The sequence below is a fragment of the Macrosteles quadrilineatus genome, unplaced genomic scaffold (genome assembly GCF_028750875.1).
Source record: "Macrosteles quadrilineatus isolate MER2022 unplaced genomic scaffold, UCM_ALF_1.0 Scaffold_1__1_contigs__length_201487025, whole genome shotgun sequence".
NCBI classification, from domain to species: domain Eukaryota; kingdom Metazoa; phylum Arthropoda; class Insecta; order Hemiptera; family Cicadellidae; genus Macrosteles; species Macrosteles quadrilineatus.
This window is the reverse complement of record NW_026542594.1, coordinates 148,933,935-148,958,061: the sequence shown is the minus strand read 5'-3', so window position 1 is coordinate 148,958,061 and position 24,127 is coordinate 148,933,935. Positions and strand designations below refer to the sequence as shown.

General features: G+C 34.5%; 2 long non-coding RNA genes across 2 annotated transcripts; both read right to left on the bottom strand.

The window, feature by feature from the left end:
* Window positions 1-11,842: 11,842 nt before the first annotated feature.
* LOC128982985 (uncharacterized) lies at window positions 11,843-13,646 on the bottom strand. Its single transcript, XR_008489766.1, has 2 exons — window positions 13,523-13,646; window positions 11,843-11,998 (listed from the first exon to the last, which is right to left on the bottom strand). It is a non-coding gene; the product is annotated as an uncharacterized LOC128982985 (long non-coding RNA).
* An 8,088-nt stretch (window positions 13,647-21,734) lies between these two features.
* LOC128982988 (uncharacterized) lies at window positions 21,735-23,121 on the bottom strand. Its single transcript, XR_008489768.1, has 2 exons — window positions 23,024-23,121; window positions 21,735-21,893 (listed from the first exon to the last, which is right to left on the bottom strand). It is a non-coding gene; the product is annotated as an uncharacterized LOC128982988 (long non-coding RNA).
* Window positions 23,122-24,127: the final 1,006 nt, after the last annotated feature.

The following is a 24,127-nucleotide window of genomic DNA, read 5'->3' as shown; positions in this document are numbered from 1 at the left end:
TTGAAAATCCTCAATGGGCCAGAGAAGTAAACAACCAGAGACAATGGTCTTTAAATACCAGGTATGGGATCTTTGATGGCATTATCATTGGACCTCACTTTTTTAAGGTAATTTAAGAAGAGAAGACAATAATACCTTTCTTAATAATGAATTCTTACATTTATTGGAGGTCATCCCAAATGAAAGGCAGCAGGAAATGTGGTTTATGCACGACGGCTCTCCAGCACATTACCACATCGATGTCAGATTTAGTCTATATCTAAATTCTATGTTCGACGAGCAGTGTATTACTAGAGGGTATCCAAATCCGTGGTCTGCAAGATCTCCAAACGCATGCATGGACTTACCTTTTGGGGCAAAATAAAGGATACTGTGTACGAAAGACAATATGACAGGATATGAAAGTTATAATTAGAGGCACGCCAAAAAATAAATGAGAAGAAGTGTGTAGAGTGCTCTTGAATAATTTCCACACAGCCTTCAACGATGTTTGGATGTCTGTTAATGGTGGACTATTTGAGCACCTCATTTGAGATCTAACGTTTATGTAAGCGATATAATCAGTTTATGTAAATAGGAGCCTACTATTTCTTTATGTACATATGAATAATAAAATTTAATATAAATAATAAATAATGCAATAAATGATCTTAATAAGCTAATGATTCAAAATAATTATAAATTCCTCAATGTTAACATGCCTCCACATTGTGGTAAAAATTCAGGTTTAGATATCACTTGATTTTTTAAATCGGCTGTCCGATTGTTCCAAATAGAGTCGTCTAACTTTGTTCTGTGTTTACAATTAATTAACTTAACATGAGTTTTATATAGGGAAAGTATGTTTTTTGTTGACAACTCAAAAACTAAAAGATTTATGGGCATAGTTTAAATTTGAAATTTGCTTGGAATAGCAAGACCTATAAAATGATGTGCTGATTGTCAAAAGATGCTGTTTTGAATTTTTTTGAGTTTTGGCTATGTAAATATTTTCAAAAATAATTATTTGAAAACTCTTGTCCATTATAATATCGGATACCAGAATACATATTAGCTAAAAAAGAATGCAATATTTGAATCAGGGTAAATATATCTGCTATTTCAAGAAAACTACAGGTTATTTCGTAAAGTTCAAACTTGTCTGAACTAAAAAAAGTGACCGCCATTTTGAAATGGTTAAAAAAAGTTTGGTTCTGTTTTCACCAAAATGTTTCATTATAATATTGGTTTAAAATGATGTATAATTATTATATATGTTTGTATTTGATATTTCCAATATTTGAACTAGTGATATTTTATTTCATCGTTGTAGGACCAATGGTTGTCAATAAAATGCACATATGAGACTAAACTAATAAATAAACTAATTGTTCAATATTTTTAACAGGTAGCAGTTGTCCCATCAAGTCAGAGGCTAGACCAGAATGTTGCTCTCACCTTGGGTCCTACTTACCAACGTATACCGCAGCTCCTCAGTACTCAGCACAGTTCTCACACTGCAGGTAAATAACACTAGTCAACAGTGTCAGAGGCTAAACCAGAATGTTGTGCCCACCTCGGGTCCTACTTACCAACGTATACTACAGCTCCTCAGTACTCAGCACAGTTCTCACACTGCAGGTAAATAGCACTAGTCAACAGTTAGTAGTTGTCAGAGGCTAGACCAGAATGTTGCGCCTACCTCGGGTCCTACTTACCAACGTATACCACAGCTCCTCAGTACTCAGCACAGTTCTCACACTGCAGGTAAATAGCACTAGTCAACAGTTAGTAGTTGTCCCATCAAGTCAGAGGCTAGACCAGAATGTTGCGCCTACCTCGGGTCCTACTTACCAACGTATACCAACCTCCTCAGTACTCAGCACAGTTCTCACACTGCAGGTAAATAACACTAGTCAACAGTTAGTAGTTTTATCAGAGGCTAGACCAGAATGTTGTGCCCACCTTGGGTCCTACCTACCAACGTATACCACAGCTCCTCAGTACTCAGCACAGTTCTCCACTGCAGGTAAATAACACTAGTCAACAGTTAGTAGTTTTATCAGAGGCTAGACCAGAATGTTGTGCCCACCTTGGGTCCTACTTAACAACGTATACCACAGCTCCTCAGTACTCAGCACAGTTCTCCACTGCAGGTAAATAACACTAGTCAACAGTTAGTAGTTTTATCAGAGGCTAGACCAGAATGTTGTGCCCACCTTGGGTCCTACTTAACAACGTATACCACAGCTCCTCAGTACTCAGCACAGTTCTCACACTGCAGGTAAATAACACTAGTCAACAGTTAGTAGTTTTATCAGAGGCTAGACCAGAATGTTGTGCCCACCTTGGGTCCTACTTACCAACGTATACCGCAGCTCCTCAGTACTCAGCACAGTTCTCACACTGCAGGTAAATAACACTAGTCAACAGTGTCAGAGGCTAAACCAGAATGTTGTGCCCACCTCGGGTCCTACTTACCAACGTATACCAACCTCCTCAGTACTCAGCACAGTTCTCACACTGCAGGTAAATAACACTAGTCAACAGTTAGTAGTTTTATCAGAGGCTAGACCAGAATGTTGTGCCCACCTTGGGTCCTACTTAACAACGTATACCACAGCTCCTCAGTACTCAGCACAGTTCTCACACTGCAGGTAAATAACACTAGTCAACAGTTAGTAGTTTTATCAGAGGCTAGACCAGAATGTTGTGCCCACCTTGGGTCCTACTTAACAACGTATACCACAGCTCCTCAGTACTCAGCACAGTTCTCCACTGCAGGTAAATAACACTAGTCAACAGTTAGTAGTTTTATCAGAGGCTAGACCAGAATGTTGTGCCCACCTTGGGTCCTACTTAACAACGTATACCACAGCTCCTCAGTACTCAGCACAGTTCTCCACTGCAGGTAAATAACACTAGTCAACAGTTAGTAGTTTTATCAGAGGCTAGACCAGAATGTTGTGCCCACCTTGGGTCTTACTTAACAACGTATACCACAGCTCCTCAGTACTCAGCACAGTTCTCACACTGCAGGTAAATAACACTAGTCAACAGTTAGTAGTTTTATCAGAGGCTAGACCAGAATGTTGTGCCCACCTTGGGTCCTACTTACCAACGTATACCGCAGCTCCTCAGTACTCAGCACAGTTCTCACACTGCAGGTAAATAACACTAGTCAACAGTGTCAGAGGCTAAACCAGAATGTTGTGCCCACCTCGGGTCCTACTTACCAACGTATACTACAGCTCCTCAGTACTCAGCACAGTTCTCACACTGCAGGTAAATAGCACTAGTCAACAGTTAGTAGTTGTCAGAGGCTAGACCAGAATGTTGCGCCTACCTCGGGTCCTACTTACCAACGTATACCACAGCTCCTCAGTACTCAGCACAGTTCTCACACTGCAGGTAAATAGCACTAGTCAACAGTTAATAGTTGTCCCATCAAGTCAGAGGCTAGACCAGAATGTTGCGCCTACCTCGGGTCCTACTTACCAACGTATACCACAGCTCCTCAGTACTCAGCACAGTTCTCACACTGCAGGTAAATAGCACTAGTCAACAGTTAGTAGTTGTCCCATCAAGTCAGAGGCTGGACCAGAATGTTGCACCCACCTTGGGTCCTACTTACCAACGTATACCGCAGCTCCTCAGTACTCAGCACAGTTCTCACACTGCAGGTAAATAACACTAGTCAACAGTGTCAGAGGCTAAACCAGAATGTTGCGCCCACCTTGGGTCCTACTTACCAACGTATACCACAGCTCCTCAGTACTCAGCACAGTTCTCACAATGCAGGTAAATAACACTAGTCAACTGTTAGTAGTTGTCAGAGGCTAGACCAGAATGTTGCGCTCACCTTGGGTCCTACTTACCAACGTATACCTCAGCTCCTCAGTACTCAGCACAGTTCTCACACTGCAGGTAAATAACACTAGTCAACTGTTAGTAGTTGTCAGAGGCTAGACCAGAATGTTGCGCTCACCTTGGGTCCTACTTACCAACGTATACTACAGCTCCTCAGTACCCAGCACAGTTCTCACACTGCAGGTAAATAACACTAGTCAACAGTTAGTAGTTGTCAGAGGTAGACCAGAATGTTGCGCCCACCTTGGGTCCTACCTACCAACGTATACCAACCTCCTCAGTACTCAGCACAGTTCTCACACTGCAGGTAAATAACACTAGTCAACAGTTAGTAGTTTTATCAGAGGCTAGACCAGAATGTTGTGCCCACCTTGGGTCCTACTTAACAACGTATACCACAGCTCCTCAGTACTCAGCACAGTTCTCACACTGCAGGTAAATAACACTAGTCAACAGTTAGTAGTTTTATCAGAGGCTAGACCAGAATGTTGTGCCCACCTTGGGTCCTACTTAACAACGTATACCACAGCTCCTCAGTACTCAGCACAGTTCTCCACTGCAGGTAAATAACACTAGTCAACAGTTAGTAGTTTTATCAGAGGCTAGACCAGAATGTTGTGCCCACCTTGGGTCCTACTTAACAACGTATACCACAGCTCCTCAGTACTCAGCACAGTTCTCCACTGCAGGTAAATAACACTAGTCAACAGTTAGTAGTTTTATCAGAGGCTAGACCAGAATGTTGTGCCCACCTTGGGTCCTACTTAACAACGTATACCGTAGCTCCTCAGTACTCAGCACAGTTCTCCACTGCAGGTAAATAACACTAGTCAACAGTTAGTAGTTTTATCAGAGGCTAGACCAGAATGTTGTGCCCACCTTGGGTCCTACTTACCAACGTATACCACAGCTCCTCAGTACTCAGCACAGTTCTCACACTGCAGGTAAATAACACTAGTCATCAGTTAGTAGTTGTCAGAGGCTAGACCAGAATGTTGTGCCCACCTTGGGTCCTACTTAACAACGTATACCGTAGCTCCTCAGTACTCAGCACAGTTCTCCACTGCAGGTAAATAACACTAGTCAACAGTTAGTAGTTTTATCAGAGGCTAGACCAGAATGTTGTGCCCACCTTGGGTCCTACTTACCAACGTATACCACAGCTCCTCAGTACTCAGCACAGTTCTCACACTGCAGGTAAATAACACTAGTCAACAGTTAGTAGTTGTCAGAGGCTAGACCAGAATGTTGTGCCCACCTCGGGTCCTACTTACCAACGTATACTACAGCTCCTCAGTACTCAGCACAGTTCTCACACTGCAGGTAAATAGCGCTAGTCAACAGTTAGTAGTTGTCAGAGGCTAGACCAGAATGTTGTGCCCACCTCGGGTCCTACTTACCAACGTATACCACCGCTCCTCAGTACTCAGCACAGTTCTCACACTGCAGGGAAATAACAGTTAGTAGCTGTCCCATTGAAACTATTGACCGGAGGATATTTGTTATAATTGGTTATATGATATGATGTCCAATAAACCATGGGGAGGACGAAGGAACATTACGGTTGTTATTAAGCTTTTATAAAACCTTTCTATCATACATAATTTTGGATCGCTTAGCATTGTATATTTATTTATATATTCCCTGTTTATGTGTTAGGATGTTTACTTAAATACTTTTTTGGTCAGTTACTTACTTTGATTTGGATGTATAGCCTCTGGATCGTTAGTAGTTGAACGTATTTTTAAACTTAATTATTTTAAACGTTAATCAGATTTGTTTTATTTAAGTAAGATCCTCTCTCTTTTCTTCAGTTTAAAGCTTTCGAGATTATTGGTTTATTTCCAAACAAAGAATTGCATACATTTAATCTGTTGCAGATTTTCACCGGCCGAAGGACGATGCGCTGAAGACACGGGTTTAGCTCACAGAAGTATTTTCAATCTACCTCAAAACAACAGTCTAAGGTAATATATTAACTGAACACATTGTTATCGAAAAATCAATTTAGTTTCTCAACAGCAGTAGTTTTGTTCTCATATTTTGAAATAATGTCAGAGCTAAGCTTTGAACCTAATTTTAAAATATCACTAACAGATGAAGGTCTTATTCATAAGTAAATCATGAGAAAATGGGAGGTTGATATTGGATTAGAGTGTGGCTCCCTTAATTAAACTTTTTTCAGATAACTATTATTCAAATAACATTTTTAAAACAAATTTTAAATAAATATTTCAGACATACCATTTACGTACATAGTAAACAGGCTAATATTGTAGTAGCCTACATTAATTATAACTATAGCCATTTTTGGATAGTAAATATAAGTTATTAATACTATAGTAAAATGAACCGGATGTACAATTAGTTATAGAAACCATAAGGGTTGACATCATGGTGACTTTTCTCATAGATTTTGTATTTCAACCGTCCCTGTACAACAGGTCATTTTAATTTACCAAGGCAATTTCAGCGACCGAGTTGCTGGCAGGCGAGGGGTAGGCCAGGCACGAGGGCGATGAAATTTTAAAAGGGGTTAACAACCAGAGACCTAAAGTTAAACGGTCGGCTCTATTACTCGGCAAAAAGATTTGCGTAAGCGCCTTAGCGAGGACTGCTTTACCCTTCTGTGGACGATGCTTTTGAATAATTGACTGTAACTGGAGGGAGCGTAGAGTGAGGGGATGACCCCGGACCCCCTGTTTGACACCCCACGACAACCGAGGATCCATGCTAATTGATTGAGACACTCGACTCGGCCTGTTCAGCAGGACACTGGGGGATTCGATTCGGCTTATTTGTGTGTAGGGTCAAACGCGCGGTGATGATACATTTTAGACACTAGGGTAGTGCATTTTTGTTTTTCACTAAAGAAAGTGAAGTTCTACTAAAGATTCTCTTGCTACGTTTATTCAAACTTTCTAAGCATTTTCTCTCATCTATCTAGCTTAAAACCGCCATACATGATGATTGTTTACTGATTGTGTAGTCCGATTGGAGGGAGCCATGGCAAGGATGAGTAACAAAATCTCCTTCATGATTTTCCCGAAAACCAATTTATTGTTTAATAAGATTACATCAACTGCATAATTTTTTTTTTTTAATTCATATTCCATTCTATCATTTTATTAAATTTACCTAATCTTGGCCAAGGACCTTCGAAAATATTAATGTTCAAGAACTAACCTAGCGTTATGTTACACTAGTGATTATTAAATTAAAGATTGAATTATTTAACCTATACGATTATTGAACCTGTTGTATCTCTATGTTTCAAATGCTATGCATTTAGTAATTTAATCATCTGTTAGTTCAAAAATGTGATTCAATTAATGCAAATAAACTATAGTTCGGCCGCTTAGAAAACGACCTGCGCGCTAATGCTAAACCAATGCTGGAGGAGGTCGTTTTCTAAGCGGCCAACCTATAGTGACAAAATAAGGCTCATTTTTCAACTTACATTTATTTAACTATTTATTTCAATATACAGTATAAACTTACAATACACAACAGAACCCATCCATAAAAACATTGGCTATTAGCATTTAACATCTATTCTATATATAATTCAGTTTTAAAAATCTTTGTACAACTAAATCTAGAGTTCTACTGGACCGATTTTATTAATTAATGGGTCGTTGGAAAGCTTAATTCGTGTAGATTTGCAAATAATTATGAAAGTTTGCTTTTTTCATGATTTATGGTGAAATATTTCAAAAAAACATGTTTTCCATAAGAAATACATTGAAAATGGTGTTTTTTAAACTTTTTATTTGGTTGAGACTTTTGGCTGCCTTTTTTGAGTGTTTCCAAGAAGTGTATGGTATCAATTTGTAGGAAATTTTATTGTCTTTCAGAACATCACCTTCCACTTTGGTCGATTTCCTCACCATTTAAAAGTTATTTGAAAAAAACTAAGCAACCTCCGAATTTATAGTAATGAGAAAATACTGAGTTAGGGATATTTTTGTTAAACTTTGTACAACTAAATCTAGACTTCTACCGGACCGATTTTGTTAATTAATGGGTAATTGGAAAGCCCAACTCATGTAGATTTGCAAATAATTATGAAAGTGTGATTTTATTTACATTTTGTAATAAAAAAATAAAAATAACAAAAATACATTAAAAACTGCGTTTTTCAAGTTTCTGTTTTCAAGTTTCTATTTGTAGCCAGCTTTTGGCTGTCTTTATTAAGAGTTTTCAAGAAATGCATAGCAGTTAATTGTAGTAAATTTTATTCTCTTTCAGAATATAACATTCACTTTGGTCGATTTCCCATTCATTTAAAAGTTATTGGCAACAATCTAAGTGATCTCTAAATTTATAGTAGTGAGAAAATACTGAATTAGTTATATTTATGTTAAACTTTGTACAACTAAATCTAGACTTCTACCGGACCGATTTTGTTACTTAATGGGTCGTTGGAAAGCCTAATTCGTGTAGATTTGCAAATAATTATGAAAGTTTGATTTTAGTACATATTTGAGGTAAAACAATGAAAATAAACAATATTACATTTAAAATGCCTTTTTTTCTAAGTTTATATTTCCAAGTTTATATTTGTAGCCATCTTTAGGCTGCCTTTATTAAGTATTTTCCAAAAATACCCAATAATAGTTTTGTAGGAAATATTATTATTTATCAGAATATTACCTCCCACTTTGGTCGATTTCCTCACCATTTCAAAGTTATTTGCAAAAATGTTAAGCAACCTCCCAATTTTTAATGGTGAGAAAATATTTAACTAAAGATTTTGTACAATTAAATCTACAGTTCTACTGAACCGATTTTATTAATTAATAGGTCATTGGAAAGCCTAATTCGTGTAGACTTTCAAATAATTATGAAAGTTTGATTTTTTTTTATTTAATAGGTGAAACCATAGATTAAATCCTTTTATCTATGGTGAAACCCGTTAAAGTCTGACAGTTGCTGTTGAGGTTGCAAGAAAGGCCGTTTGACTATAAATCGATGATAAAGAACTCCATTCTTTTTTTTTAAATTGGGTTGTTCGTGATTTAGCAGTGTGCTTTAGGTACGCCCGGTTTAATAATCAATAATAAAAATTGAATCTGGTATTTCACTGAAGGTTCTTAGGTAAAAACAAATAGAATAACGTAATTAGAATTGAGTAAATATATCTAAACCTAAATTCCATATCCAAGATATAATTAAATTCATGTTTTCTGATTGAGCGATTCAGGATATCTTTAACTTAACTGATTAAAACTATCAATATCTCAAGTGAAAGCCTTTGAAGTATTTTAAGACCAAGACGTAAAATAACTTAAAAATTTGAGTTACGTATCTTAGATTGCAGATAAGTACCTATCTAAACGATTATAATTATTGTTGATTCGTGATTCAGCAGTGTGCTTTAGGTAGGATTATTAAGATTGGAATCTTAATAATCAATAGCTCAAATGAAAGCTATGGTATTTAACTAAAGGCTTTTAGACCAAAACATATAGGGTTATGTAATAAGAACTGCTGGAATACATCTTTAATTGAAGTAAAAAATCAAATATATATTTTTTTTGTTGAGTAGTACATTAGATAAATTAATAATGATGCTTGATGACAAATATATGCTTGCATAGCTTAATTTTTTAAGACCAAAATAATGAAAATCAGGCTGGTAGAAGCGCCAAACAAACTCGAAAAAAAACTTGAAAAAACTGAATTAACTCCCATAAGAAATGTACAGGGACGCATTTTGTGCATAACTCGAAATATACGTCAAAATGATTGCCGATTAATGATGGCAAATTTGTGGTGCTTCCATACCTTTAGTTTAAGGCCAAAATGATGAAAATTGGTCGGGTAGAAGACCTTTAACCCGACTCAGAGAAGAAAACCAATAATTTTTTATAGATGGCAATAATTGGTTTACCGGTATGTATAATCTAAACATACGAAACATGTGTTAATAATTTAACAGCTTATTGTTAAACTGTTATTTAATTGATTTTTCTTTGATTAAATGTTGTTGTTAAGAATTTGCATTTGTGTTTAAAGTGAGTTCCTTATGTTAAGTATGCGATCTAATGTTATGTGCTTAATCTGTACCATTAATATTAGTGAGTAAAGTGATGTATGGATTTCACAACCACTATTTTACTAGAGACCGTTGTATTTAACCACAACGGGCTCTGTAGCTAGTACACTATAAGTTAACAACCAAGCATACGGTACCCGGGTTGACATAATTGTACCGGCTGCTGATCATCGATGTCATTTTGACGTCACAGATAGGTACGATTCCTGTCCATACACTTGAATTATAACGCGATCAAATTTATTTTATGTAGGAAAGTGATTGGCGAATATTAAAAATAGGCAGGAGATGTACAGCCCTGAATTGGACCCCCCCCCCTGCCGACAATAAAGTACTTATGTACAGGTTGGAATTGTACCACCTTTCAGGAAACCAAATGTGTATTAAATAAAAACCTATTCAAGTGTTAAACATGAAAGGTTTACATTAGAACGGTGATTGTCCTTAAATACTATCCTGTAATAATGGTGTGCATAAGCTACACGTGTACTTTAGCCCCTATATTTATTATTGTAAATGGAAATCTCATAGTAATTAAAGTAAAACTCACTTAACACATTGTATACTACAGTATACACCAAATACAGCAAACTTCCTAAAGTTGTCAGGAATATGGCAAAATTAATAATTATCCTAATTTTACTACTGTACTATAACACTACAATAAAAATTGTAATCAACAGAGACCTCTCTGTGTCTAATCTGATTAATAATATTTCAGGAGTGTAGATCAATACCCACCAGTGTCTGTCAAGAAGGAACCTTCGGATGTTCTTACCTCGACCACTTCCTGTTACGATGGTATGTAGTTTTATATTTCCACTAATTTATGCTAATGTAATTTCATAACAGAGTAGAATCATTTCAAAGCTCACATTATACTATTTAATAATTTATGTTCAACATTAATGGAACTGCGGGATACTAACTACATGAGCAATAACATGTTGATATCAATCAATGGCAATTGCAACTATTTTCTCATCTTATAAAACGTATAAAACGTAACACTACAAAGCATTTAGCTCTTGGTATAACCATACAACATTTTGGACATGACTCGTCCACGGGTCGGGAACGATTACCAATTGAATGAAGCATCAACGATCGACCGAGTCGCATTACATTAGCGTCAACAACAACAGTACGAGTACGAGCAACACAACAACAGCTAGCTGATGAAGAATGGAGGTGTACGAGAGTCATCAATCATCAGTGAGTCACTACTTCCGCCCCCCTCCACAATAACTGCATCCCTTATTTCCCAACTGATGATTCTAGATTGGGGCAGTCTAAGCAACAATACCACACCTGTATGTTTGTATGATCAACATAGGATAAACCACGCTAGCTCTCCTAGATTATGGTTGTTTGTTCTGTAGAATACTTGCACATAGCTTATATGAATTCATAAATGTATATTTAATTAAATTAATTCTTAGAATTTAAAACTGGTAACCATGCCTAGGCTCTTTATTACATTTTTGAACAGCATTTATATTTGAACTAAAAGAACTGCTGTAAAACTTTTGTAAATATTTTAAATGCACTGGCAATCTAAACTTAACTCCTCAGACAGATGACATGGCCCAAACCCACAGTGAGCCCAAACGTTTGTCTTTGGGAGTAACAAATATATATTTCTACCTCATAAAATTTAATGTATAAAATTTCATAATTTAATGTAGCGCTTCCATTGCTTCAGCGGTGACAATTGTGACAAAAAACGGATCGGTAAATCTTGTCATGCACCTTTTATGACAACAATGATTTCATAAAAGTACCAATCCAGCAGAAAGTGCTATTACGTAGATGTCTAAAGTTATAAATAACACTGAAGTTGTATCCCATTGAGTATTGACACAAAACATTTGTTATCAAACATTGGCAAAAAGGTAACTAAGAATATTTGTAAAATTAAAAACAATATAATACTGTAAAATTTTGTTTTTATTAATTATGGTAGAAAATGCCAATCAGTTGTAGGGTAGTCCGGAGGTTATTCTCGTAGCATCGTGTTGTCCGTGTCCAAGTCGTGTCCGTGTACAGAAGCCGAGACGTGTCCGTGTTGTACTAGCCCTCCATCATCTGAAAATATACGTTTATAATTATTAATGTTAAATTGTTGTCACAACATTTTGGTTGGGTTATATACATTATGTTAACAAAAAAGGTGTCTGTGGTCAGCTTATCACCAATAGTAATTTTTATGCCATCAACATAGTCGATAGTCGGTGGACTACCGACTACCTTATGCTTTTGGTCCACCAAGAAAACAGTCTCACATTCATGGGGAATTATCCCTCTGTCAGAGATATTTACATGAAACGCTATATACAAATCTTTTTTACCAAGCTAATTGTTAAATTTATTCTACATCCGCATCACACTCTAATGTGTGTTGGTGTAACAGGAGGAACAATCGAACTTACCTAATCACAATGTGTTAATATGCTACTTACTAAAATCGATCGCGCTTAAAAAAGAGCAGTGTTAAACAGGATACACATAATACTTAAACAGGCATATAACGATAAAAGTTCAAATATTAAAATTGTATTAGTTAACCATGTAACAGCGGAACAGTGGAAGACAGCAAAACCTTTACGTTTCCTTTTCGGACACTTTGGTTTCTAATCAAACGACACAAATTAAATAAGTGTTATTATGAAGAGTAGTTTGATATGACTTCTGATATTACTTCTTATTACTGATATTACTTCGTTATGAAATGTTAAATTACCATTTAAATTTTTTTTTCGCATTATAATCAACATATTGACAAATTATTATTTTGACACCAGTAAAAGAATGGATTGGAAACATATTTGAAATTAATATTTTTGCATACAGCTACATACAACAATTTAAACCCATATATTTGTATATCACAAGAAGCTATTATAATCGTAGTGTTTTGAAGCTTTGTAATTTGATTTTGAACAAATATAATAAATGAGGGAGCGAACTGGTTTGGTGGTAGAACGCAGGGCTTCGGTGCCTGAGGTCCCGGGTTTAAATCCCGCCAATCACCAATGGATGTTATCCATGTGATAATATCGCAACCCACTAGGACTAGCCTGAAGTAAAGTGTAAAACAGTTCCGGGCTATAACTAGCGTTTATAAACATTTATAACATTTATAAACAGTCAAAATACCTCTTATTGCAAATATTTTAGACCTAATAGTAGTTGTTTAAAATAATCAAGAAGTTACTTAAACCCAAAATTTTTTTAAGTTTATTTGAAAGTAGTTGATCCAGGACCTTAATTTCAGCACTATAACTTTAATGATGCCTAAAAAAAGTTATTGTCGTATGAATACTAAAGCAAATGTAATCAATTCATTATTTTATACATTTGTATATCACTGTTAAAAAGATGATGAAATTGAAATGATTTATAAGAATATTCTATAAACTTAAACAATCATTGTAGTAAATTAATATTTCCATTTTATGATCGAAAAATTAAAAACTTAAGGTTATTATTAATATTTAAAAACGCATTTTATGTAATTTAGAACGATACTTAGGGAAAGGTTATATATACTTTTAAATTGAAACAATTGATTTATAGACCGTTATGAGCATTGTCTAAAATAAAATTTACCTGATGAGAGAGTCTAGTAGTAGCCGACGACGGCCATGTTGACGTTGGTCCTCTCCTTGCCCATGATAATAGTAGTCTGATGTTTCGTTGAAGGAAATATCTGATACAGTGACAATCAGCTGAGCCTTATATACCCACACTGGCGTCTCCACTGGCCAATCAGAGCGCTGCGTATGCATCAGCTGATATCGTTAACCTTTGTCCTACAGTGTCCTAGCGTGTGCTCAACTCAAAAAATATATTATTTGGAAAATTTCGTTAAAAGATCAAATGCCTACATTATTGATTTATGTTATTAGATATAACTGTGTAAGTTGCAATAAAAAATGTATTTAGTGCATACTTATTAAAGCACTGCATGAGTATAGGTGTACTTAGCGAAACGATATTTTTCAAACATTTTTGCTCAATTTATAAGTATAGGTATAGGTATTTTATAAAGTTATTCAATAGTTTGCACTATTATCAAATAAATACTCCTACAAAATAAAACCAGAGTAAATATGATTTTAATTTAATTGAACCTTTTTACTTAAAAAAAGGGACGTTTAAAACCTCAAAAAGGTCCAAAATCATGTATAATAGTATAATAATTCTATTACTTGTAAAATAGACATCCAAGAATGATATAGGTAATTAATGGAAATTGTATATCTTCACAACTTTATAGTATAGCTTAGTCTAAGGAAACTATCAACTTTCTCTTTACCCAGCCAGAAAAGCCCAGAAAAGTCAAAATAGTTCGTGGGTATTTTGTTTATAGCGTTGGAACTATGTGGAAATTCTTTAACTTAACACTATTTAGAAAAATCTAAAAGCTATTTTTGGAACTCATAATAGTTTTTTGAATAAAGCACTATTTTCATTTAAGCCTACATCTAACTTGTCAAATAAAAGGCTTCAAACCACATTTTAATTCAGTATCTTGACGGATTTCAATGTAGTACTTTCATTTTTTTTATTTTCATAACAATAACATAGAGTCAAATAACAATTAATTACGCTGTAATTTTCATATTAATCCTGTAGTATTATCCTACGAATCTTCCAATTTTAAATGTATTGAACCATTGAAGAAGGTATGCGAAAATTCAATCAATTTATCATTCATTTTTATATTACTGTCACTACCTTTAATGAATTAAACATATTTTTTGAGGTCTTTTGTGTAGTTTTTATGAACCATTATATCCGTTTTTAGTAGCTTATTGGCTAAGTTGTATGTATCATTAAAATCTGTACATTTAGTTTTTATTGCATGAGTTGAATAACAAACCTGCTGAAGTTCAAAAAAGAGGTTTTTAGTTTAAATAAAAAGATCTAGACTCAAAAATACTGTACCTCAATTGATTGTATTTCTTTGTGAACATAAAATAAGGGAATACTCCTCTCTTATTTCCTCTACGGAAAAAATATATAGTAATTCTTGGTGAGTGTTACCGAATAGAAAACTTGAATTATAGTAGGCATGTTAGTGTATTTATCGAAGTTGTAAATATACACACAATGATCACAAATTAGCTGATAAAATATACATTTTTGTAAATCAATTGCTAAAATTAAACTGGAGTACCCTAAATTGTACAACGTTGTCAATATTATGGTATAATACTGATAATAATTTACAGTGATTTGTCAAAACCAAAATAATTAGATGATTGATATCAATTTTGTTTTTAGATTTTCATTAATTTATGTAATTGAATTGATATATTTTTAAATCTCAGTTAACGTTTACGTAGATCTCTCATACTAAAGAAGTATTTTTATGTTACTGAAAATTAATAACATAAAAAGGGAGGTTTAGCAATTAGTTGTACAGATTCATCTGTAACTAAGTAAACAAACAATTAATCATTCATAAAAAATTACGGCAATGCCAATGTACATCAAGCCATCGTGCCATAAACAGCTTATCATTAATGTAAATGACTGTTGTAATAATAACATGGTATTAAATCGTGTAGAAGTTGATAATTAAGGCGTATAATTGATTGAAGCCGAAATGTGATTATGTAGAACGAGTGGAAGCCGAGGGGGGATTAGCCGGGGATGGGCACCGACGAAAACATTGAAATTGTAATGAAAACGCGCTGATCCGCGCTTCCAGCCCGCGCCACATTATTATTGCGGCTACATTATTCAAAGCGCATGCGCGCCGCCTACATCTCATTTGGCCGTTCACAGCTTCAATCATATTTTAATTTGACCGTTTTATTTATTCACAGCTTTTTCCTAGTGATTGGTTTTTAGCTGGCCACTATCAATTATTTAGTGGGTAATCAACGATTGAGAATTGCTTTGACCCGTCGCCCCGCAACTACACCGCTTTACAACCGATAATAGTCAAACAGTTTGACGGTATTAAAATGTTAACTTGCAGAGTCCATGTATGTGTATACAGGGTGTTTTTTTAAAAACTTGCATCTTTATTTATGTAAAAACCGCAATAGATAGAAATATGAAGTTTGCGGGAATCATCTATTGACGTAGGGGGACCAATTGTTTTGAATTCAACGTTACATTCACATTCCCCCCCTTTCCCCCCCTGCCCCCAACTTATTTTTTTTAAATAGCAAGGTACCCCTTGTGACATATTAAATAAAAGAGCATAAAAAAAGAAAATGTTTGATGAAAAAAAATTGAAAATCGGTTCATAAATTTGTGAGATATTCCCCCCTCACCCCCCCGGAACTTAATTTTTTTTTAATAGCAAAGTACCCCTTGAGACATATCAAATGAAAGAGCATGAAAAAAAAAATTTTTGGTGAAAAAAAATTTAAAATCGGCTCATGAATTCGTGAGATAATCACCCCCCTTTTCCCCTACCCATAACTTGTTTTTTAATAGCAAGGTACCCGCCCTTGTGACATATCAAATGAAAAACAAATTTCACCAAAATTTTTCTTTTTTCATGCTCTTTCATTTGATATGTCACAAGGGGTACTTTGCTATAAAAAAAAATTAAGTTCCGGGGGGGTGAGGGGGGAATATCTCACAAATTTATGAACCGATTTTTAATTTTTTTTTCATCAAACATTTTCTTTTTTCATGCTCTTTTATTTGATATGTCACAAGGGGTACCTTGCTATTTAAAAAAAATTAAGTTGGGGGCTGGGGGGAAGGGGGGGAATGTGAATGTAACGTTGAATTCAAAACAATTGGTCCCCCTACGTCAATAGATGATTCCCGAAAACTGCATATTTCTATCTATTGCGGTTTTTACATAAATAAAGATGCAAGTTTTTAAAAAAACACCCTGTATAAACGTATGTGTTTTATACACTCAAGTTTTTGTGTGTGTAGCCACATCGAGTCGCGATTTATTTTGTTTGTGCGGTACCAACTTGATATTACCGCAATACTTACCAAATTTCAGTTTCAGACAAATTTAAATAAATACAAAATACATGACGTTATTACAAGTTATAAGAGTTGCAGAAGGTTAGAGGAGGGATTCAGAAATATAATACATTGTGACAAATTAATACCGTGATACATTTCTGTAAATTTAAGGTAATAAATTTTAACTGTCAAAACTACTAGTTGTGAGTAGAATTAAGTCTATTAAATACGTCAAGCGTTTAGTCCACCAAACGATATAAAACTTATATATTTTGTGTTATTATTTACAGCATAAAAATAGAAGTAATTAACCTTGAGGTGTATTATAAAATCTGACAATCATTTGTTCATTAAATTACTTAGAAAATGGATATAGAATAATAATGGAGGAGTAGGCTGTTTGAAAGGGTATGTAAACATCCACCATAGACTATAACATTTTGCATACGATTGGTGTAATTTAATCCATAATGGGATTCTGTACCTTCCGAATTTATTAACTACGTCTTTTTGGTGACCTAAAGTACACGTAACTTTTGTTACGTAAGGCCTCACATTACGCGTGAGCTCCCTGAAACTAACTTACAAACTCTTTGTTTTATTTTCGTCTAGCAAAATAGAAGTAACAAAGAAACTTAGAGTATAGCTTTTTCTAAGTGTGGAAATAGGCCTATAATTGATTGGTTTGCGCGATGACCTCTTGTTATCATTACACTTAAATGCAAAAAGGTCATCTCCTAATTACAAATAGCGAGTTTAGATTCTGGAAATTATTTCCACGAAAATTTAAATGAACCCCAGTTAGTTTCTTTAGTTTGTTCATAGCTTTATACTAGATTTAGTTGAACGCTGAGCGCTGAACGTTGAGCCAGACAAGATATGCCGATCACCGGCTGATCACATTACCCTGCTTCCTCGCGCCGCGACGTGCCGCCCATGTATATGCAGCCCCGCGGCACCTCCCCCACCCCCGCATAGGTTTACAAATATTTTCTTAATTTTCAATAAGAACGGGGCGATATTGAATGTTGCCACATTGGCATTCCCCTCTCTGCCAGCCTTCTTAATTTAATCCTTGCTTTGCTTGAGATTTAAAATTGACTTTCTTGCTAGGATTATTTTCAGCAGGAGATGAGAAGTTAAAATTCAGTACGCCACCTTTTCCACACATTGAATAGTTAACACTAATCACGTATAAAATGTGTATTGGAATTGTATACGCTTTCTTTCACATTATGACAGGAGTTGCTTCACAGTAGGCTATATGTATTGAAGTTTCGATTAGTATACAAAACAGGTAGGCTTTTTAGGTAGCACTTTACTACACATACTATTTATACGCATTCTTAAATTAAAAACTCATAATGCTTTGTAAGTAATTTATTCGCTTTCTTACAAAATCATAATCTCATTCTCCTAAAATAAGGCTGTTTGATATTTTGAACCGAATTTTCTGCAGAGCACATTTTGACGTTGTTAGTTTTCCAACTCTTTGGAGAGAAAATGGATGGCGAAGCGGATTCGTCGTTTCAATTTACAAAATAATCCTAACTTAAAACTAACGAGTAGCTTACCTGTACTTAGCAGCATGCTATCACCACAGAAGTGCAGTTAGTGAGTCAGTGGTCACCTAACCTCACTTGTGGGGGAGCGATCAGCGATCGTAAGGTGTTCTAGACAAAGCCATTGTCGTCGTGGGTGACACTATTGTTATTGTTTGTTTGTTTGTTGTAGGGGAGTTCTGTTTGACGTCAAAGAAACTCACCACACTTACACTAATTAACAGCCACACCCTCCCCTTCTGCCAACAGTCAAACTTTTATTTACTACACATTTTTAGAAACTGTTTTGTGGTTAAATTGCAGTTATTTCTCGTGTTTTGTGTTTAGACGACCAGTTGAAATAAATACACGATTAAAATTAACTGAAGATTCACTGTGCAATCAGTATATTTTGAATATGTCCAATACCATCTCCTTCTGCCAACAGTCAAACCTTTATTTACAACACGTTTTTGACATTATTTAGCTGTTCTTTCGTTGTTATAACTCTTTCATTTTGTTTGGACGTAATTGGTCAACTTTAATGAATCACAATACTTAAAGATTATTCACTGTGATATTGATACATTTTTCCAATGTGACCACCATTGCCGAATCTCTTCTATGCCTATATTTGACCGTTTTGTCATATTAAAAATACCCCTCCCCTAACATTTAAGAAAAATTTTTCGTAGGTTTGATTTTATATTGTGTCTATATTTGAATCTACGTGGCTTAAATATAATTATACAATCTGAGAAATTACTTTAAAGTATGTATATAAAAAAACATTGATCGAAGTCGGGTGACTGAAACGATAGCGGAAAGGTGAATAACCGTTCTGCGCTCTAATCAGACCAGGAGATGAATAAAACTATCATAGTAGTAACAATTTAAAAATTAACTAAAGGTAGAAAAATGGCCAAAAGGCACGGATTATTCAAAAAAGTAATTCCAAGATTTACATTTGTGACTAGAGCCATAAGATGGATTGCTAGAAAAATTATAATCTAAGATATTTTTTAATATTTATAATTTAAAATAGAGTGAATTGGTCAAATCTGTTCCTTGATAATGCACACCTCTTATTTATTTATTTCCCATGCTTTACAACGGGACAACATGTTAGAGTCAAGTAAAAGCAGAAGTGCATTATGTATCAGCAGAATCTGCCAGGTGGAGAGGTAGAGGTATGTACAAAAACAGGAGCTCAGTTAAAAGCTTTCGCTGCATTATTTACCGAAGGCCTTACCTCCCCCCCCCCGCCATCCCCTAGCGCACCCTCCTTCTCTTGTCAATTAGGATTAGCAACGTGCGTTAATTAAAAATACAATAACATCGGCTTTTAGAGACGAAAGCAAAACAGAGGCAGAGATTGAGATTAATTACTGTTTGTTGTCAGCTATTATTATTCATTAAGTGGTTCACCTGAGACTGAATTATGTTAACCACACTCTGCTCGCATTTTACGCTTTAATCGACAGAGTTAAACGTATTTTAAAATGCTAAAGTTGAAAAAATGTTATTACGCTGACTTTAAAATCAAACAGTAATTTTTGAGGACATCTAAACAGTAAATTTAAATTAAATAAATGTTATCAGTCAACTGAAACATAATTTCTTCCTAGATTGTCAACAGCCCCTTACAATGGGTAAATATTGGGAGAAACTATAAAGTTTTATGGGTAGATAAAGAAAAGCCCCTACATACACTTTCGAGGCGTAATTTTTACATATTTGGGGTTCTACAATTTATCATCCAAATTTTTTTCAAAATCATTCGAGGTGTTTTATAAAAATCAAATCTTTCCAAAATTTTATGGGTAAGAGAAATCAGTATCAAAAATCAAAAATTTAAATTTCAAAAAGCTCCTAAATATACCATGGGTTTACATCCACATACCAAATTTAATCAAAATTGGACCATAGGACGTGATGTCAAAAACTGTGACGAAAAAAATACTTTCTGCATAAGGGGAGAAAGTAAAAAATGTGTATGCTTTTGCAATTAATTATACTGTTAAACTTGAACCGAGTACACAACATACATTAGCAAAAGTTGGAACTAGATTCTGATAGTTGATGTAAAAATTGTGGTTTGTGATCAACTATTCAATAATTTTAATATTAGGTATATTTAATTCATTATGTTGAACCCAAGGGTCAAGTGTACAAATAATTGTTAGTGTACAAATGACCAAAGCTGCGAGTGAAAACTGTTTTAACTGATCAATTATTAGCTTATATTTGGCATATAACATTTATAAACGTTTTGATAAACTGTAATGAGATACCGCAACATCCAATATTGGAGAAGCAAGGTTCGTTTGAAAATAACAATGGTAATAATATGTTTTAGGCAAATATTGTCCAAATTTACCAAGTTAGTCTGGCCTGCCAACATGATAAATAAAAACCAATTATGAAATCATATGTGTTAAATGCATTTTTTAATCCCACTATAATGTAGGCATCGATCTCGATGAATGTAGGCTACATGTTTATAAACATCTGTTACAATTCTGTCGTGTTGTTAAACTTGTTTCAACTAATACATAAGTATAATAAATCAGCTTACAACTCAGAGTAACACTGCATATAGTTGCAATATTTATACAAGTGAGTGTCCAACTAGATAAACTGTCGCGAGAAATAATAATTTTAAGAAATAATTTTAAGACACTTTCTAACATTAACCTTTAACTTTCTAACTGGGACGGGTGGCGTCGTCCTGTAATCCAGCTACTAGGAGGTTACGAATTGTAGATATTTTTAGGCATGCACTGTGGATGCGATACTCCCTGGTGCGGATTAACGTCCGCACGAGTGAGTACTACGATTATCTGCAGTACTATCCAAAAAAATTAAACCAGAAAATTAGAAAATTAGACCAATTCGTATATACCAAGGCAAAAATGTGGTTCGGATTCCACTATAAACTGTAGGTCCCTTAGTTGCCATTAGCTGTATGGACTATAAATTTAAAGCTGTGTCTAAGGAATAAGTCGACCTTAGTCACTAACAAGACTACAAGATCGCGCCACTCATCCTACACTCACATGGCTTAAAATACCTACTTTGTATGGTCGCCATTTCATTGAAAAATATTAAAAGTATTAAAGTATTAGTCTTATACGTCGTAAGAGTTCCTCATTAGTAATTAACAAATTGATCTTAAAAGTCGACCAATTAACCATACTTTTGCCAGCAAAGGACTTTGGCAAATAATTTACTAATATATAATTTTAAAGTCAATGGTAGGGTTGACGCTATGGAATTAATTTCTAAGCATAATAAATAGTGGGAAGAATCAAGAAAACATAAAGTTTAAGGAAAAATAGTTATTTTATTTTGTTTTAAGGTGGAAAGCCAATCAGTTGTAGGGTAATCCTGGGGTTATTCTCGTAGCATCGTGTTGTCCGTGTCCAAGTCGTGTCCGTGTACAGAAGCCGAGACGTGTCCGTGTTGTACTAGCTCTCCATCATCTGGAACACATTTGAAATTTAACCAGCTTGTTTAAATTCATCTTAATAAAGTTAACTTACTTCTCTGTGGTTACTGTTAATTTTTTTTAAATTTAACTAGACTGTAATATTAGCATTTGTAGATATTTCACATTTATAGTTTTTCTAGTCCTTCAAATTAGCATGTGCTGGTAATACATTAGACACAGTTAAATAATTGTCTTAGTAAAAAATAAAAATTTACATAAAATTTTGTTTTCAGTTTACTTCCTTCAAATTTGTGGTTACCTATTGAGTCACTCATACTTTCATATTTTGTCGATTAAAATTAGTGCATGGAATTACTTACTTTCTCGTATAAAACTGTTGGATTAATATTTACAGGCTGAACTAAAATAATATCTTGACGACGTAAAAGTGTTTTAAAACCAAAAATTCTGGAAATTAATTATTCTTTTTGAAAACCATGATAGTTCACATGTAATATGAATGAATATTGCATAACATATTCACCCACACTACAATAATTATAGCCTACTGTATTTACTAATAAAACTTAGCAATAATAATTTTGTTTTAGACTTTATTATTAAATTTATAGTTCACCAGAAAAAATTGGTTCAAAAACTAAATATCGTATACTAATTAAATGTATTAAATAAAATGTCCTAGGAATGGATGAAGTTTATTTTTTACTTTAGACAGTACTAATATTTTACCGCCACTCTTGAAAATAGGAATTTTAGCGAAATTAAAGCTAGAACAGCTGTACGTACGAAATATATTTGTTCTTATGTCCCAATAATTATAAGACACAAAATCCTGGAAATATGACTGACTTTACAACCTTAGTTAATGTGAAAATAGAGATAGAGTAAAACTAAAGAAATCGAGTAAAGCTTGTTACTGCAGCATGAAAAATCGTTTAAAACAAATTGTCTGGGTAGCCAAGTGGCTATAGTGCCGACCTTCAAATCTGCTTTGAATTAAAACATGAAATAAAAAAGTTAACTAATATTAATGGCACAGACTCTTGATTTAAACCTTTGAAAGTCGTAGTCAAATTAAAATAAACTGTAACGAAAGGCAATGAAATAAAAAATATTCACGAAAAAATCATACGTTTTTAAAAGTTAATGTAAAATAATTACCTGATGTGAGAGTCTAGTAGTAGCCGACGACGGTCATGTTGACGTTAGTCCTCTCCTTGCCCATGATAATAGTAGTCTGATGTTTCGTTGAAGGAAATATCTGATACAGTGACAGTCAGCTGAGCCTTATATACCCACACTGACGTATCTACTGACCAATGAGATAGCAGCGTCTGCATCAGCTGATACAGTACTTGATACTTTGAGGTTTTATCTGTGGTTTAACTTAGAGTTTAACCACAGATAAAACACACTCCAACAACTTTTGGAACTTTAAGTTGTCCATGAAAGGCTTTTAGCTGGGAATTGACTAGTTTTCAAGAGGAGGTGCTCGATTCTATGAATAAAATTGTGTTTAAATGTTACTCACATTGTTGTCTCTTCTATAAAATTCTTCAATTATAAAGTATGAGTTTATTGTCTATATGATGTAATGTCATATTTAAATCTTCTTGTTCTGATTGATCGAAATAGGTTATATATTGTAGTAAACGAATTGATACATTATTGTCCATAAAGGTCTTGATCTTAATAGTTTAGTTTATCATTGTTTTAACCATGTAGGCTATTTGCAAATAGTATATTCATCATTTGCTCTGAAACAAGAAGTATAATTAATATTTCATATGCCATTTATGTTTAATATGCGTAATGATATAATTCACCATTTTAAGTAAAAAAAAACCGTCCCCATCAAATATATTTATGCATAAACAAACGTATATCAACAAATTTGTATTATTCCATATTCTTTGTTGCCACTAGTATTATTATTACAATCTCAGCCCAAATTTCATATAAGGTAGTTTAATAAGTGTAAAATATCTTGAATGTTCATAAAGGTTATTATTCCAACAATATATAAATGTTATGTTATGTTATGGACAACACATTTCCTTAAACAGGAGGGAACATACTATTCCCTGTAAAACAGTAGTCTGTAGAAGTGTATTTTGTGTTTAAGGTAAAATATTAAATACCAGATAGCCTGCAATAGTTATTTGTGCAACTAGTGAGAAAAGTGAGCAATTGACTCACTCGAGAGAAATCCTTACTCACGAGCCGTAGGCGAGTGAGGAATTGTTTCTCGAGTGAGGCGATTGT